Source organism: Siphateles boraxobius, unplaced genomic scaffold, assembly GCF_051911475.1.
Source record: "Siphateles boraxobius isolate OS27281-9 unplaced genomic scaffold, OSU_SipBor_1 20, whole genome shotgun sequence".
Lineage (NCBI taxonomy): Eukaryota > Metazoa > Chordata > Actinopteri > Cypriniformes > Leuciscidae > Siphateles > Siphateles boraxobius.
In genome coordinates this window covers 2,609,682-2,625,300 of record NW_027508811.1, presented here as the reverse complement: position 1 = coordinate 2,625,300, position 15,619 = coordinate 2,609,682, and the positions used below count along the sequence as shown (strand labels likewise).

Genomic DNA, 15,619 nt, shown 5'->3' with positions numbered 1-15,619 from the left:
AAACATGATCAGAATATCGACTCAAATTATGCACACTCTGTATTATATCTAGTATTATTGACGCAAAACAGAGTCTCTATAACAGGGCAATTTGTAGATGTTAAGTCTTCAAGAAAATGTTTTAGGAGTTGCAAACTTGTAGTTTTTTTCCTTTGTCTCTCACAAACACAACACATCAGTTACACCTTTTTAAATTCTTCATTGCAGGTGCACAAATACTATTCTACAAATTACCAAACTCATAGGCTCATATTTTTGTTGAGAACAGTACAATTTTGGCCAATCATGCACATTTCTTTGTGTATAATTTTGTGAATCATCTATACTGTGTGGCTATTCTCATGTGGTCATTTTTCACTTTTCATTCCATAGACTTCCATTCATTTACATGTGAATGTGGGAGATTGGAAATGTTAGCTCTTGCAAAAAGTTTCGTATTTTACTGCATTCCAGTTCAAGTCTGGTGAACTCTGACCGGCGAATTCGCTCTACATGATAACGTGTGACCAGTAGAAGATCAGTAGAAGAACATGAAGGTGTGACCTCTTGGCTGATTTAAAAGAAAGATATTTTTGTTGTAAAGTCATATCCTCAAACCCCTTGTGTGACCGGGCCTTAAATGTGAGCATCTAAATTTCTTATATATTTATTTGTGCACCTCCGATGAAGAATTTGAAAAGCTGTAACTTCTGTGTTGTTTATGGGAGAGAAAAAAGTTTTAAACTAAAAAAAAAATAAAAAGTATTTCTCTCTGTGACATTTCAAATGTACTGATGTGTGACTTTACACCTACAAATTCCACTGTCACAGGTGCTCAGTTTTGCTATACTAATACCCTCACAGAACATAGTAGTAATCAGCCATCCATGCAAAAGCAGAGGTCGTGTGGTGTACAGGTACATCTGTCCAGGCCAACATCTGATGCCTTGATGCCTTCTGCTGGGGATCCCAGAAAACCTGCAATACAAAAATAGTACAGTTCAAAATCTATCATACATACATTCAATTCAATTCAATTCAAATTTATTTGTATAGCGCTTTTCACAATACACATTGTCTCAAAGCAGCTTTACAGAAAGTGCATTTCGGAAATGTACATAGAAAAATACAGTTAGTTAATCATGTATTAATTTATGGCATAACATATCGCCGGCTTTGAGTCGTCTCTACACAGGCGTCGAGTCGTCTCTTCACAGGCGTTGGGGCATCTAAAGTCTCCGTAAGAGGCTGGATACAAACTGGAGCTGACGAACGCTATTTACCTCGGGACTAGCGTCCCGAGATAACAGCAGAAAGGCAGATGGGAAATAATTAGCATAGCTGATGTTCATAATGTTAATGCATTCGAACTGATTCAGCAGTAGTATTAAAGGTTAAGCATTAAGTGAATGCTTGGTTAAAGAGATGCGTCTTTAATCTAGTTTTAAACTGGGACAGCGAGTCTGAGTCTCGGACAATGTCAGGAAGGCTATTCCAGAGTTTAGGAGCTAAATGCGAGAACGCCCTCCCTCCTTTAGTGGACTTAGATATCCTAGGAATGACCAGAAGCCTCGAATTTAGTGATCTTAAAGAGCGCGATGGATTGTATGGCGATAGAAGGTCTGTTAAATACACAGGAGCTAAACCATTTAGGGCTTTATAGGTCAGTAGGAATACTTTGTAATTGATACGTAACTTAATAGGTAACCAGTGTAGAGATGATAAAATAGGTGTTATATGATCATATTTTCTTGATCTAGTAAGAACTCTAGCGGCTGCATTTTGCACTAACTGTAGCTTGTTTATTGAGGATGCAGGACAGCCAGCTAATAAAGCATTACAGTAATCTAGTCTCGAGGTCATGAATGCATGAACTAACTTTTCTGCATCAGAAACAGATAGCATGTTACGTAGCTTAGCAATGTTTCTAAGGTGGAAAAAGGCTGTTCTTGTAATATATGAAATATGATTTTCGAAAGTCAAGTTGCGGTCTAGTATAACACCCAGGTCTTTTACTGTAGTGGATAAAGTAACAGGACATCCTTCTAAATTAAAGTTGTATTGTAAGGGATTTTGTGGGTAGTTTTTTGGACCAATAAGTAGTACCTCCGTTTTATCTGAATTTAATAGCAGGAAATTACACGTCATCCAGCATTTTATATCATTTAGACACTCTGTCAATTTAGATAAGTTAGTGTTTTCATCTTGTCGTGATGAGATATATAATTGAGTGTCATCAGCATAACAGTGGAAATTAATTCCATGTTTTCTTATAATATTACCAAGTGGCAGCATGTATATTGAGAATAGCAGAGGGCCTAACACCGATCCTTGCGGCACTCCATAGTCTACTGACGTTATCTTTGATTTTTCCCCATTTAAACAGACAAAATGGTAACGGTCTGATAAGTACGATCTAAACCAGCTTAATGCCTGTCCCTGAACACCAGTGTAGTTTTGTAGTCGATCCAAGAGTATTTTATGATCGATAGTGTCGAACGCAGCGCTAAGATCGAGTAGAACTAGTATTGAGATACAGCCTTGTTCAGAAGCTAAAATTAAATCATTTGTTATTTTAACTAGCGCAGTTTCTGTGCTATGATGCGGTCTGAATCCTGACTGGAATTTTTCATAGATATCATTTTCTTGCAAGAAAGAGCACAATTGAGCGGACACAACTTTTTCTAGTATTTTAGACATAAATGGAAGATTTGAGATGGGTCTGTAATTTGCTAAGTTATTTGGATCTAATTGCGGTTTCTTAATGAGAGGTTGTATTACTGCCAGCTTGAATATTTTTGGAACATGACCTAAAGATAAAGACGAGTTAATAATATTAAGAAGAGGCTCTTCCACTAGAGGTAACACTTCTTTCAGTAGTTTAGTGGGTATTGGATCTAATAAACATGTTGTTGGTTTAGATGCAATGATAAGTTTATTTAGCTCTTCCTGTCCTATAGTTGTAAAGCGGTGTAGTTGTTCTAGAGGGGCCATAATTGAGGCTGAATCATAAGACATCATAGAGGATTGTATATTTACAATTGTGTTTCGGATGCTTTCTATTTTCTCATTGAAGTAATTCATAAAATCATTACTACTATATTGTAACGGAATATTTTGCTCTGGTGATGTTTGTTTATTTGTTAGTCTAGCCACGGTGTTGAATAAAAACCTTGGATTATTTTGGTTATTTTCTATTAGTTTGCGGAGATGCTCAGCCCTGGCTGCTTTTAGAGCCTTTTTATAACGTGACATAGTGTCTTTCCACGCGATTCTAAAGACCTCTAAATTAGTTTGTTTACATTTACGCTCTAAGTTACGAGTTTCTCTCTTGATTGCATGCGTAGCACTGTTGTACCATGGTGCTTTAGTTTTCTCTCTAACCTTTTTTAATCTAATTGGTGCAACAATATCTAGTGTACTAGAGAACATGGTGCTCAAACTGCTAGTCATTGCCTCTAGTTCATCTGTTTGTTTGGGTGCACTGCGCAGCTGAGATAGATCAGGTAAGCTATTTGAGAATCTATCTATAGTGGTTGGAAGGATTGTTCTGCCTGGTCGATAACGTGGCGCAACTTGACAAATTTCAGCAGTACGTATTACGCAAGATACCATGTAATGATCAGTGAGATCATCACTTTGCGGTATAATATTTATATCAGTTGGATTGGTTCCATATGATAAAATTAAATCTAGTGTATGATTTAGACGATGAGGGGACCACTGACGTTTTGCGTGACCCCAAAGGAATTTAATAAATCTGTAAACGCAGTCCCTAACGCATCATTTGTATTATCTACGTGTATGTTAAAGTCTCCAACAATTATTGCTTTATCGACATTGACCAATAGATCTGAGAGAAAGTATGCAAACTCTTTTAGGAAGTCAGCATAGGGCCCTGGAGGTCTATATAGGGTAGCCAAGGCTAGAGATAATATGGATTTGTTTCTTAAATCTAAGAGCGTAACATTTAGCACAAGTACTTCAAACGAATTAAACCTGTGACCTGTTTTCTGAGTAACATTAAGAATATCTCTATAGATTGTTGCAACACCGCCGCCACGACCGATCAGACGGGGCTCATGCTTATAACAGTATCCTGGTGGAGTAGACTCATTTAGACCGAAATAATCATTTGGTTTAAGCCAGGTTTCAGTAAGGCAAAGTACATCGAAACTATTATCTGTGACCATTTCATTTACAATAACCGCCTTAGGTGTGAGCGATCTAATGTTTAGAAGACCTAGCTTTAGAAATTGTTTTTGTTCACTGATATTTAGATTTTCTGGTTTAATTACAATAAGATTTTTGCTAGATCCTACACTAGATTTATTGTTTGGCCTCACTAAGCGAGGAATAGACACAGTTTCTATATAATGTTCTACACTACTTATATCAATTAAGTTGGGACAGCAAAGACTGTGATTTGGACTTTGACTTACTAGTCATATGGTGTGTAACGTCTTGGAGATGTTGTCCGACAGAACAGCCGCTCCGATTCTGCTGGGGTGCAGGCCATCAGCGCGGTAGAGCCTAGGTCGCTCCCAGAACAGATTCCAATTATTTACAAAGAGCAGTTTCTGTTCATTACACCATGACATTAACCATTCATTTAGAGCAAATAATCTACTGAACCTTTCTTGTCCTAGTCGGTACGTGGGAAGCGTTCCAGACACGATGATCGTTGCTTCAGGCGATGTGCTGCGAACCGTCTCGATCAGGCTTCTGTAGTCCTTCTTCAGAACCTCCGTCTGCCGCAGCCTGATGTCGTTCGTCCCCGCGTGTAGCACCACAGCTCCGACGTGCTCGTCACCGTTCAGGATCTCGGGAATCTGTGCAGCGACATCAAGAACACGAGCACCAGGAAAGCAGTGAGTGCGCACCTTACGCTTACCTGAGGTAGCACGGACATGACGGACCATGGAAGTGCCGATGATCACGGCGGCGTCACGTTCCGGCTCGCGAAGAGGGGAGAAGCGGTTCCGGGTGGAGATCTCGAAGACCGGGAGGGGCGGGGAAGTCCTTGGTCTGGTCCTGGCTCGTGTCTTCCGCTGTGGGATCACCCAGGGTCCATGGTGTTGCCTCGGTGCCGGAGTGAATGAAGGCAGAGATGATCGTGTCCTCCTGGGCAGAGAACCATCTGGAGAACGGAGAGAACGGAGAGAACGGAGTAGACGAAGTCGGAGTCAAAAAGTTACTAACCACTGACTTGTGAGCATCGGCGCGTGATGTTTCAAGCGCTGAACGCCGATCTCGCAGCTCGGCTTGCTTCACCAGCAGAACACGGATCTGCTTCTCCACCGACTCCAGCTCCAATCGTACCGAAAACAGCTCGAAACAGCCGAGATTCGGAAAGTTGGATCTAAGTAGCGAATATCAAAGCAATCCGATTGTTTTTTTATAAGGAATAGTGTCGAGGATAAGTTCACATGATATAAAAATAGAAAGTGCTTGTTTATAAATGAGTGGTAAAGAAGAAAATCAGGGATTAATGAATCAATTCGCCGGAGCTCCAAACACAAACACAGATCGCACGCGCATGCGCATGCGCATGCGCATCTCATCTGGTATCACAAATTAACATTTCAGGTTCAATTTTAAGATATGCTCAATATTAGGGCTGCACGATATTGAAAAACTTAAATACAATATTTTGTTTTTCTGCTATATTTATTGTGATATAAAAACGATTTCACCAGATTATTTACTTAGGTCTAATTGAAAATAATTAATCATTATAGAATAATTTGGGAGATTTTGCAGAGAAGTGAATCTGCATAGAAAAGTATAAACAAATTACAAGCATAGATAAATACTATAGAAGACAACTGAAATAAGCAGTGTATTGTTTTTCAGGAAAATCTAACTTATCAGGTACATACATTTAATTATCGAATGTAAAATAAGTCTTCACTGTAAAAATTAAATATAACTATTAATTCATTTAATTGATCTTTGTTAAAGCTACAAGTAATTTTCTCTTTTGTTGTTTGATCACCATTGGCAACACAAGCAGCTGCGGGTACATTAGGCTGCTGTCCCTTTAAGACGAATGCAAAGACCTTATATCTGTTTTCTTTCTGTTTAAAACACACATAACCGACTGTGTTTACGAGGGAACTCGCCGAGATGGGCATTTTGACTTCATTTTGCGTGCACGTGTCCGTTTATGCTCAAAAGAAAGAGAAAGAGAACTGAATTCGGCATTCATGTGCTGTCTGCTCGGCTCCGTGTGTGCACTGAGTCCTCTTGCGCTTGATGCCTGACTTAACTTAAAAACACATGCAAATGATAAACTTTCACTCTATGATGGTTAAATTTTGCAATTAATCCGCCGATCACATGCGTTCCGAACCGGGGGACAACTGGCCCATATGGATCACAGATAAACTACGATCCCTATACATTACAACACACATTCGGACTATCATGATTGTGCACAACGCGATATTGATGCTAAAACGACATATCGTGCAGTCCTACTCAATATATAATATTTGGGGCATGATATTGCCCAAAAGAAATTATTTCAACTCGCCCCTCTGAATATTCCTTTAATATGGCATTTTGTGAGAAGTCCAGTGAACTTGTCACGTTTTCTTGTCGGTTTCATAAGATTAACAGTTAGGCCCTAATGCCAAATATAAAATCCTCACAAACCTCCTTTGGATAAATACAATGGTAGAAAACTTGAATCAATCACATAGGATAGCCTGTCAGTGATGTGCTGTAAAGTAAAAAGAAAGACACAGATAACATAAAACTATTTCATAGTTGAGTCATTTTATAATAAAATTACAAACAACCAGCCTGAAAAACACATGTTGAATGAAGATTTGCAAGACAATGTCTCTAATAAATAGTGTGTGTAATTTCTTCAGTACCGTCAGCAGAACCGATAACGTCCCATCTTATCGATATTGCGGTCTTCCTTAATTTGCCCGTTTAATACCGGGTTTCGATACACATCCCCAGGGGCAGAGTGGGACCAAAAAATCTACCGGGAAATTTCGCAGACCACCGGGCGGTATTTTTTGGGGAAAAAAAATTGCAAGAACCCTTGTAAAAATATTTTCAATAGACTAAGAAAGCCACCACTACTGGTCACATCTATGGTTAGATTGATTTGTTTAGATCCAGTGAAGTGTCCCACCACTTTTTCTCAGGATCGATATTATTTAATATACTATTAAATAAGAGTTCTAGCACTAAAATGTGTTGTTTTTGAACTTGAGCTGAGTGCTCGTTGCTGCGGCAATCGGTTGCATGGATACAGTGTTCTCTTGTATGAGGTCTTCACTCGGACGCACGCTTCAATCTATCGCCGTTGTGGGGACTCTCTATTCATTCCGGTGAAATCACAAAATAAAATGCACACAAAAGTGTCCCTGCTTGTTATAGACTGTCTATAACCACTGATGAACATATTCAGTTTTGATGAAAGAAAAAAAAAAGACTATACGAATGTGAATTAGAACCTGTAACCTCTGACACGCTTGGCAAAAGATCTACCACTAGACCATTTAAGAACTCAAAAATAGGTGGATCGATGCATTTATTTACGCATTGAGCAGAGAGGCTGCACAGTTTGACAAGCAGGTAGCGGCCGCACACCAGGCCACCGGATGGTGTTGCTCAGAACCTGCAGTGTATAACTATTATCAGACCGGCCATCGTGGCCTCGAAAAACACTACCGGCCCACCGGGAAAAGTCCAGACTCTCCCGATTGCCACTCCGCCCCTGCCAATCCCTATATTTGGGTGAGTTCATATGGATGAAAGCCTGTTGTTTTCTGTCTCTTGATTTGTGATAATGGCAGCTATTGTGAAACTCACCTTATTCATCTACTGAGGGTGGATGGCATCAAGATCTTGTCCTGAAGAATCACAGGGCCAAACACTAGAGATTACATCTCATCTGGTAACAAGAGCATAGCCATCACTTTAAGCATCACTTTTGCATTGGGGATATAAATTCAAACATTTTAAAGGCTATATGAGCCACGAGTAAGCTGGCCAGATATCTGTGAAAAATAACTTGCGTGCCTAAAGTTGTCGACCCCCTGAACCACAGTCAGCATTTATTAGTAAAAAGAATTTCAGTATTTATCAGTAAAAAATAGATACAAAATAAATAAATAAATACCTTTGGGTTGGACCGTATGGTGTCATTGGCCAACATAATTCAAAACAGACCTACAGAAATAAAATAAAATATACCAATGACCATGATATCCTGTTATCATAATAGTTAAATTATTTATTATAACTATGACCATTAAAACATTATATTTGTCGCCTATTATTTAGCTGATTATTTAGCCTACAGGTGTTAGGATACCACCAGCTTCACTCACTCTTCCCACTCATTCACTCATTCCTCCCACTCGTTCATGGCTCCCGAGTCTCCTCATCATTCCACCTCCTTTATATTCGACTCCCCTCCTCACACTCTTTGTCTGGTCTCGTCTCTACATGACACACAAGCTGTGTCCCAATGTGAAGGCTGCGTCCTTCGAAGGCCGTATTTGAAGGCCGATTGCATCACAGCGGCGCGACGAAGGATGTCCCAATTCAAAGGCTGCATCATCTTTATTAAAGCATTAACACACAAACCACTGTTATAGCATAAAAGCAAGCAGCTACGGCGTGCATGGTTTGGCATGACTGAATGTGCGCAAATTGCGCTCCCTTGAAAATTCCTAAAAAGCTGACAACAGTTCATCACAATCTCACACATCTCTGTTATTATCAATGAAGCTGACTTTACAATAATTCTTTCATAATATATATACTTTGTTTGTTATAATTAGAGGATTTGCCAGCATACAGAATTCAGCACTGAACAAAAAGTCCGTTTTGAGCGGTGAGGGGAGTCTATTTTAAATGCATCTGATTGGCCATTGCATTCAAGAAATCAACACATATGTCTGTGATTGGCTACATCGTTCAACGCTGCAAACATGTTATAAAAAGAAAATCTGAACTGTAAATCGCTTCTATTTTGTTTTAGTTGTTCTTGTTGCTTTTCTGCAACATATGAATAAAATGTATTCGTTTTTATGTTTTATTCATAGATATTTCTAGTTTGCGGGAGTCCCGCAAATCGTTTTATTCTCCTGTACCCGCACACAGAGTAGGGTTGCCAACCGTTCCGTATAATACGGAATCGTCCCGTATTTGACACATAAAAGTCTTGTTCCGTATTGAACTGATACGGAACGCACTTTTTTTCCGTATTTTTGAGAATCAATTCAGTGCAAATCCATGACAGACACATAGCTTCATAGACATTTGTAGGCTATGATAAGAAAAAAAAAACCAGACGGTGCGGTAGATACTAATTTATCCCCCTCTTTGTCTATGATCAGCCGTGTAGCGTTTTTAACATCTTGGAACATCATCAGAGAATGCCCTTTTAATTAGTCATTTTGAGTCAGGTATTGTAGCAACGATGACGACAAGTGACAACAGCGCGAAATTTAAAAATGACTACCTCCGAGCAGCCGGCGAAAAGAAAGTTAACTATAATGGAAGTATAATTATATAAAGATATTTGCACTACACTTCCTTAAAATGTTGTCTAATTAAATTTAAAATATAATTTTTTGCACTGGAAAGAACATTCTAGAAGTCTAATTCTATTAAATAAGTTTGCACAAGGCTACAGAAAACTGTTGTGTTAATTTTTCTTCAAATGCAGTCTAAGCCGATGAGTATTGAATCTTATATTTTGTATTTGTTTAAGTAAAAAATAAAACATATTATAACTATACAAATCCATGGTTCATTGTTGGCAAAATGATCATGAGCCTTTATATATCTATGTGGTTCAGTCTTGTATATTTATTAGGCCTACTTTGCTATTCTATAAATATATAGGCCTAATAAGTTGTATTATTATATGCTATAAGGTATGATATCATACAGTATTCACCAGAAGTCATCATTTCAGGGGTTATTTTTAAAAAAATTCTTCCGTGGGGGCATCTCACTGTTTTACATAATGTTATTAATATGCAAATGAAACACAAACAAACAGATACAACTCTGAAATGGCTGTTTATTACTGAATCAACAAAAATGTACAAAGAATGCAAAATCTACGTTAATTACAATGTTCTTTTACAGAACTTGGTATTATAGCGGTATTCCCTGAATGTGCGCACGCATCCAGTATTGTTTGTATATAAGAAACCCGTCTATCATCTATGGCGCAGATGTATTTTTTTGGTGCCATTTGTACTAAGTCATGTGCTCGCGTGAAATTGTAATGATGTGTAAATGATCCACGATTTTATCTTTAAATGTTATTTGTCGTTTTTTTGTTGTTTTTTTATCGAGAAGTTCTATGAAACAAATATCAAGCATTTTCAATAAAGATATTCAAAATTTAAGCACATTTCAAACCTTTTCAACAGCTCTGAGGCTACCCATCGAGATGTGCTACTTACTGGTTATGTGCATGTGCAGACTCTCAGTTTTGTTCTGCGTTACCACGCCCATAAATCTATGCATCCTTGCTGTGGAGACTTGACGGTGAGCATTGCAATATCTTTAATCCTTTTTTATTACATAATTTGACATGTGAACATGTAAATATTAGCATGCACACCTTATTTTAAGCATAATATAGCAATTAGCTATGAATAACCTACGTTCAGCGTGTGTTCTACTTCTTTCAGAGTTTTGAAAGTTTGGAAAATGCTTTATTTTTAACCTGTAAAATTAAACCCCAAGCGGGTTCGGGGCTAAAACTTAAACGATTGCCTCAGACACAGGTCGGGTCCGGTATTAGTGGCCTCAGGTCTCTGACAAAATTAAATGTGCTTTTTCAATATGGACCTGAGAAGACTCGAATTCTTTTAAACTGTCAAGCATTTAACAAAACTTTATCAGCTATTTAAAACAATTCTATGACAACGTTAAGTTCTCTTCTCTCACTTCTACAGGCAATGGACTCTACGTACGGTTGCTTACACATTTAGACTCAGTTGCTCCACTTTTTTGTCTACCGTTTCAACGATCATCTTAAGGGCAGGTATAAGATTACAATTAAGTTATAGGATATACTGAAGTTACAGTGATGAGTGATTGACATTTCAGCACTTCAGCGCTTACTTGCCTGTTCATGTCAAGTGCATTTTTGAGAAACGTGTGTAGAAAAGGAACAAATGTTTGTAACCTCACACACAGAAATCCATCTTAGCTATGAGATCAGGAAAAGACACTTGCTTCATTACACTGCGTGTTCATGCAGGGCTTCAAGTAAATCAATTAATAATGGAGTAGCGGCCAAATCAGTCAACAGGACACCGGGATTCTTCTTGAAAGACTTGGCTGTGCATACGTCAATGCCATTTATGTTTGGGTCCAGTCGGGTTAGAAAAGAAAGGCTGTCGGGTTGGGTCAGACTCGGGGCTGTCTCGGGTTGGGTTTTTCTTAAAAAAAAAATATTTATGCACGTCAGATTTGGATAAGAAGTGATTTGGTTTCGGTACAGAGAAGACCCTCTAAACCATACCTCACAGCTAAATTTCAGTGTTTGACGTCAATATGACGTTGTCTAGAGATGTTGGCTTGATGTTGTATTTTGGTTAGTAAATCCCCCAACCTAAAATCAACAAAATATTAACGCTAATAATGTTAGAATTTGACGTTTAGTGGACGTTACCATAATGACATCAAGATGACGTTTGAGACGTTGGCTCAATGTTGAATTTTAGTTACTTTACAACACAACTTAAAAATAACAAAAGATCAACGTCTAATGATGTTAGACATTGTGTGAACGTTACCATTACGACGTTAAGGAGATGTTAGGTTGTGGTCACCATACCTCACGACTAATTGTCAGTGTTTGACATTAATATGACGTTGTCAGTAGTCGTTGGCTTGACGTTGTTTTTTGGTTAGTTAATACCACAACCTAAAACCAACAAAATATAAATGATGTTTTATTAACAAGGTTTGGGAGGAGCAGGTGCAGATAATTAACCCAATCAGCACAAGTGGAGATCAATCAGTAATCGACTCAGGACAAGATAAATAACAGCAGAACCCACTTGTGTTTCTTGACGGTTTATCAGCATCCCACCTCCAGCCCATCTCCTCACTTTTAGTTCCATCTCTAGTTCCATCTACTCTTACCAACGGGGGGAGTACTCTGGGTTCGGGCAGAAATTCCGAGCTCGGAGCCCTCCACCCGGACAGCACGCCAAGTACACATAACCTTTACCATAATAATTATATGTAGATGTGAACTCGTGAAACGTCTAATGATGTTAGAATTTGATGTTGTGTGGATGTCAACATTATGACGTCAAGGTGACGTTGGGGTTTGGTCACCACACATCAGGACTACATGTTTGATGTAGGACGTTGTATTGAGACGTTGGCTTGACATTGTATTTTGGTTAGTAAATACCACAACATAAAACCAACACAATATCATCGTCTAATGATGTTAGAATTTGAAATTGTGTGGACGTTGCATTATCACGTTAAGATCATGTTGGGTTTTGGTCACCATACCTCCCGACTAAATGTCAGTTTTTGACGTAAATATGACTTTGTCTGGAGACGTTGGCTTGAAGTTGTAGTTTGGTTAGTTAATACCACAACCTAAAACCAACTAAATTTCAGCGTCTAATGATGTTAGAATTTGCATTCTATGGGGGCATTCATATAAGATCTCCATAGTCCAATAATGGTTAAAGGTTGCAGACACCAAATATATCCTTTCACTGAAAGAAAATAAAGTTCTTTTTCTAAAATAAAACCCCAATTTAAAGGTTTAAAGATGCAATAGGTGATTCACAGAAAATGTTTTGTTATGCTGGTTGAAAGTTTCCTCATTTGCTGATAGGAATCACTATGTTAAATGGTCTAAATTTATTTTTATAAATATACATTGTTTGTGGAAGGCATAGGACCATTATTGCATTCGAATGAAATGAAATGTCATTCGATGTGCATTTTGCATACCACTGCGCAGCTTGTTCACGCAGACATCATACATCATCAGCGAGTTCATGTATGATGTGCAGACAGAGCGAGAATGGCTGGAAAACAGTTGTTTACGTTCATTGTTGTACTGTTACTCACTGTACTGTAAGGTTTTATCACCCTGAATGACACATTATGTAATCCAATATGCTATCTCTGTTCGTTTCGCTTCTGGTCTGTGCATCTTCATCTGTTTTGGAGGAGGCTTGTCTTTGGACGGCGAATTGCAGTGAGGGTGGGATCATATGATTTCAATCCTAGCAGGCTAAAGTTAGCATTTTCCAGATCACCTATTGCACGTTTAAGTTTAGAAATGAATGTATCAACATGAAGCTTAAAAAATATATTACTATCAAAAAGAAAACCCAAATAGGCCTATTTATAACTGACAACACAATTTATTTTTTGTTCCCTGGGAGGATACAATATCAGGAAGACTCCTTGGTAGAGCTTTGGAGTTTGAAAATATTAATAATTTGGTTTAATCTGTACAATATCAAACGCTGATTGTAAGTATTGAAGTGCTTGTGAAGCTAATGACGCACAATAATAAATGGCAGTATCATCTGCATAAAGATGATACCTAGCATTGGGAATGTTATCACAGATATTATTTATATACAAAGAAAATAAAATGGGTCCTTTAGAGACTGACAAGACAAATGAAGTACAATCCTTTAAAATACCATTATTATGGTGAAGGGGCGCATGCTCATGCAGCGACCAGCAGCGAGGCACATTTTGTCAAATGTTATGTTTGTTCATTGTTTTGTTTATTTTATGCACTGAATGAAACGGCCTGAGAGAGTGAGAAGAAACCTATTGACTGTTTCCTTACGCTGCTTTGTTGGAAAACAAATAGCATGGAGTGGACCGCTTTGTTTTTATTGTGGACAGCGTTCCATCTTGTGGAAACTCTGAATGAGTTGCTCAACCCAACGCACATCCGATACAGCAGCGACTTTCTCTTAAAATGGAGCAACTTTCAGGTCAACAACCCTCCCTCGGATTTAATCTTCCCTAATCTCAACTGTTTCATCAATCAATCGAGAGGAAAAGGAAAATTCTATTATTTTATCAAATGCCCAGTCACTTTGAAATAAAACTGATGAGCTGCAAGCCCACGTACATTTCCAGCATGAATTTAGAGATGCGTGTTTACTGGCGATTACAGAGACATGGCTTTCGGGCAGTGATTTGGACTCGGAACTGGTCATTGATGGGTTTGGGGTACCTGTGCGCCTGGACCGAGATGCGAGTGTTACTGGAATGTTGAGAGGTGGGGGGACGTATCTTTGCCTATACGTGAACCAAAGATATTATAAAAATTTTCTTGTCAGAGAAAGACTCTGTACTAAAGATGTTGGACTATTGTCAGAGTCTTTGTGCCCCCCATACTTGCCCCGGGAGTTTCCCCAAATATTTGTTACAGTTGTGTACACTCATCCAAGAGCAAATGCGGATAAAGCCTCGGAGTCAATATTGCAAGTAACACAAAAATTGCAAGAAATATCGCCCGAAGCACCTGTTTTCATCCTTGGTGATTTTAATCATTGTTCGCTGAAGAAGTGTCTGAGAGACTTTTATCAATTTGTTACGGGCCCGACCCGACAAAACAAGTCATTGGACCTGTGTTACTGTTCTATTAAAGGTGCATATAAAGCTCTTCCTCTTCCCCCACTGGGCGGGGCTGATCACAACTGCGTTCAGCTCATCCCGTTGTACCGCACGGCCTTAAGGAGTGGAAAAAAAATGGACTGAGGATGACATCCTGAGTCTACAGGGCTGTTTCGATTGCACCGATTGGGGCATGTTTAAGAAGTCCTGTACCAATATTAATGATCTTACAGATGTTGTCAGCTGTTATGCTTCCTACTGTGTTGATAATGTAATTCCTGATAAGATTGTACATGTATATCCAAATAATAAGCCATGGGTAAGAAAACCACTTAAGTTGTTATTAAACAAAAAGAGACTTCTTAGAATTGAACAAGCTGAAAAAGGAAATAAGAAGTGAAATAAGGAGAGCAAAGCTGGGTTACAAAGAAAAAATAGAGAAAGACTTTGGTGGATGAAATTTACGTTTTTCATCTGCTTTTAATACAATCCAACCACACATTTTAGTTGATAAGCTCTTAAAGAACTTTGACCTTGATTTTAACATTGTGGGATGGATTCTTGACTTTTTAACTGACAGAACTCAGAGAGTAAGGGTGAAAGGTTGCTTGTCAGAGGAGATGTCATCATCCACGGGGTCTCCTCAGGGGTGTGTCCTCTCACCACTCCTTTATATTCTTTATACTGATGATTGCCGCAGCCAGCATAAAAATAGACACATTTTAAAATTTGCAGATGATTCTGCTATTGTCAGTCTCCAAACAAAGAGAAATGGAGAAAGGGAAAGGAAGTGGCCGAGATGGAGGGGGTACAGGACAGATGACTGCAGGCTTGGCGGATTTTATGAAGGAGAACATTCATGGACTGAAGAATTAATGTGCATCGATCATTCCTGGGACAGTTAAGTACCTCACTCACAATTATGATGATCTCTAAAGCCCTCTGATGTTATCTGTGTGTCTCAGCTTGGAAGTTAATGAACTTTGCTCTATTGCTTTTATATTTTTCTATTTTA

At 38.6% G+C, this 15,619-nt stretch overlaps 1 long non-coding RNA gene across 1 annotated transcript; it reads right to left on the bottom strand.

Annotated features, from left to right (window-relative positions):
• Nucleotides 1-781: 781 nt before the first annotated feature.
• Nucleotides 782-7,884, bottom strand: LOC143744664 (uncharacterized). The gene is made up of 3 exons (XR_013205876.1): nucleotides 7,816-7,884; nucleotides 6,640-6,706; nucleotides 782-957 (listed from the first exon to the last, which is right to left on the bottom strand). It is a non-coding gene; the product is annotated as an uncharacterized LOC143744664 (long non-coding RNA).
• Nucleotides 7,885-15,619: the final 7,735 nt, after the last annotated feature.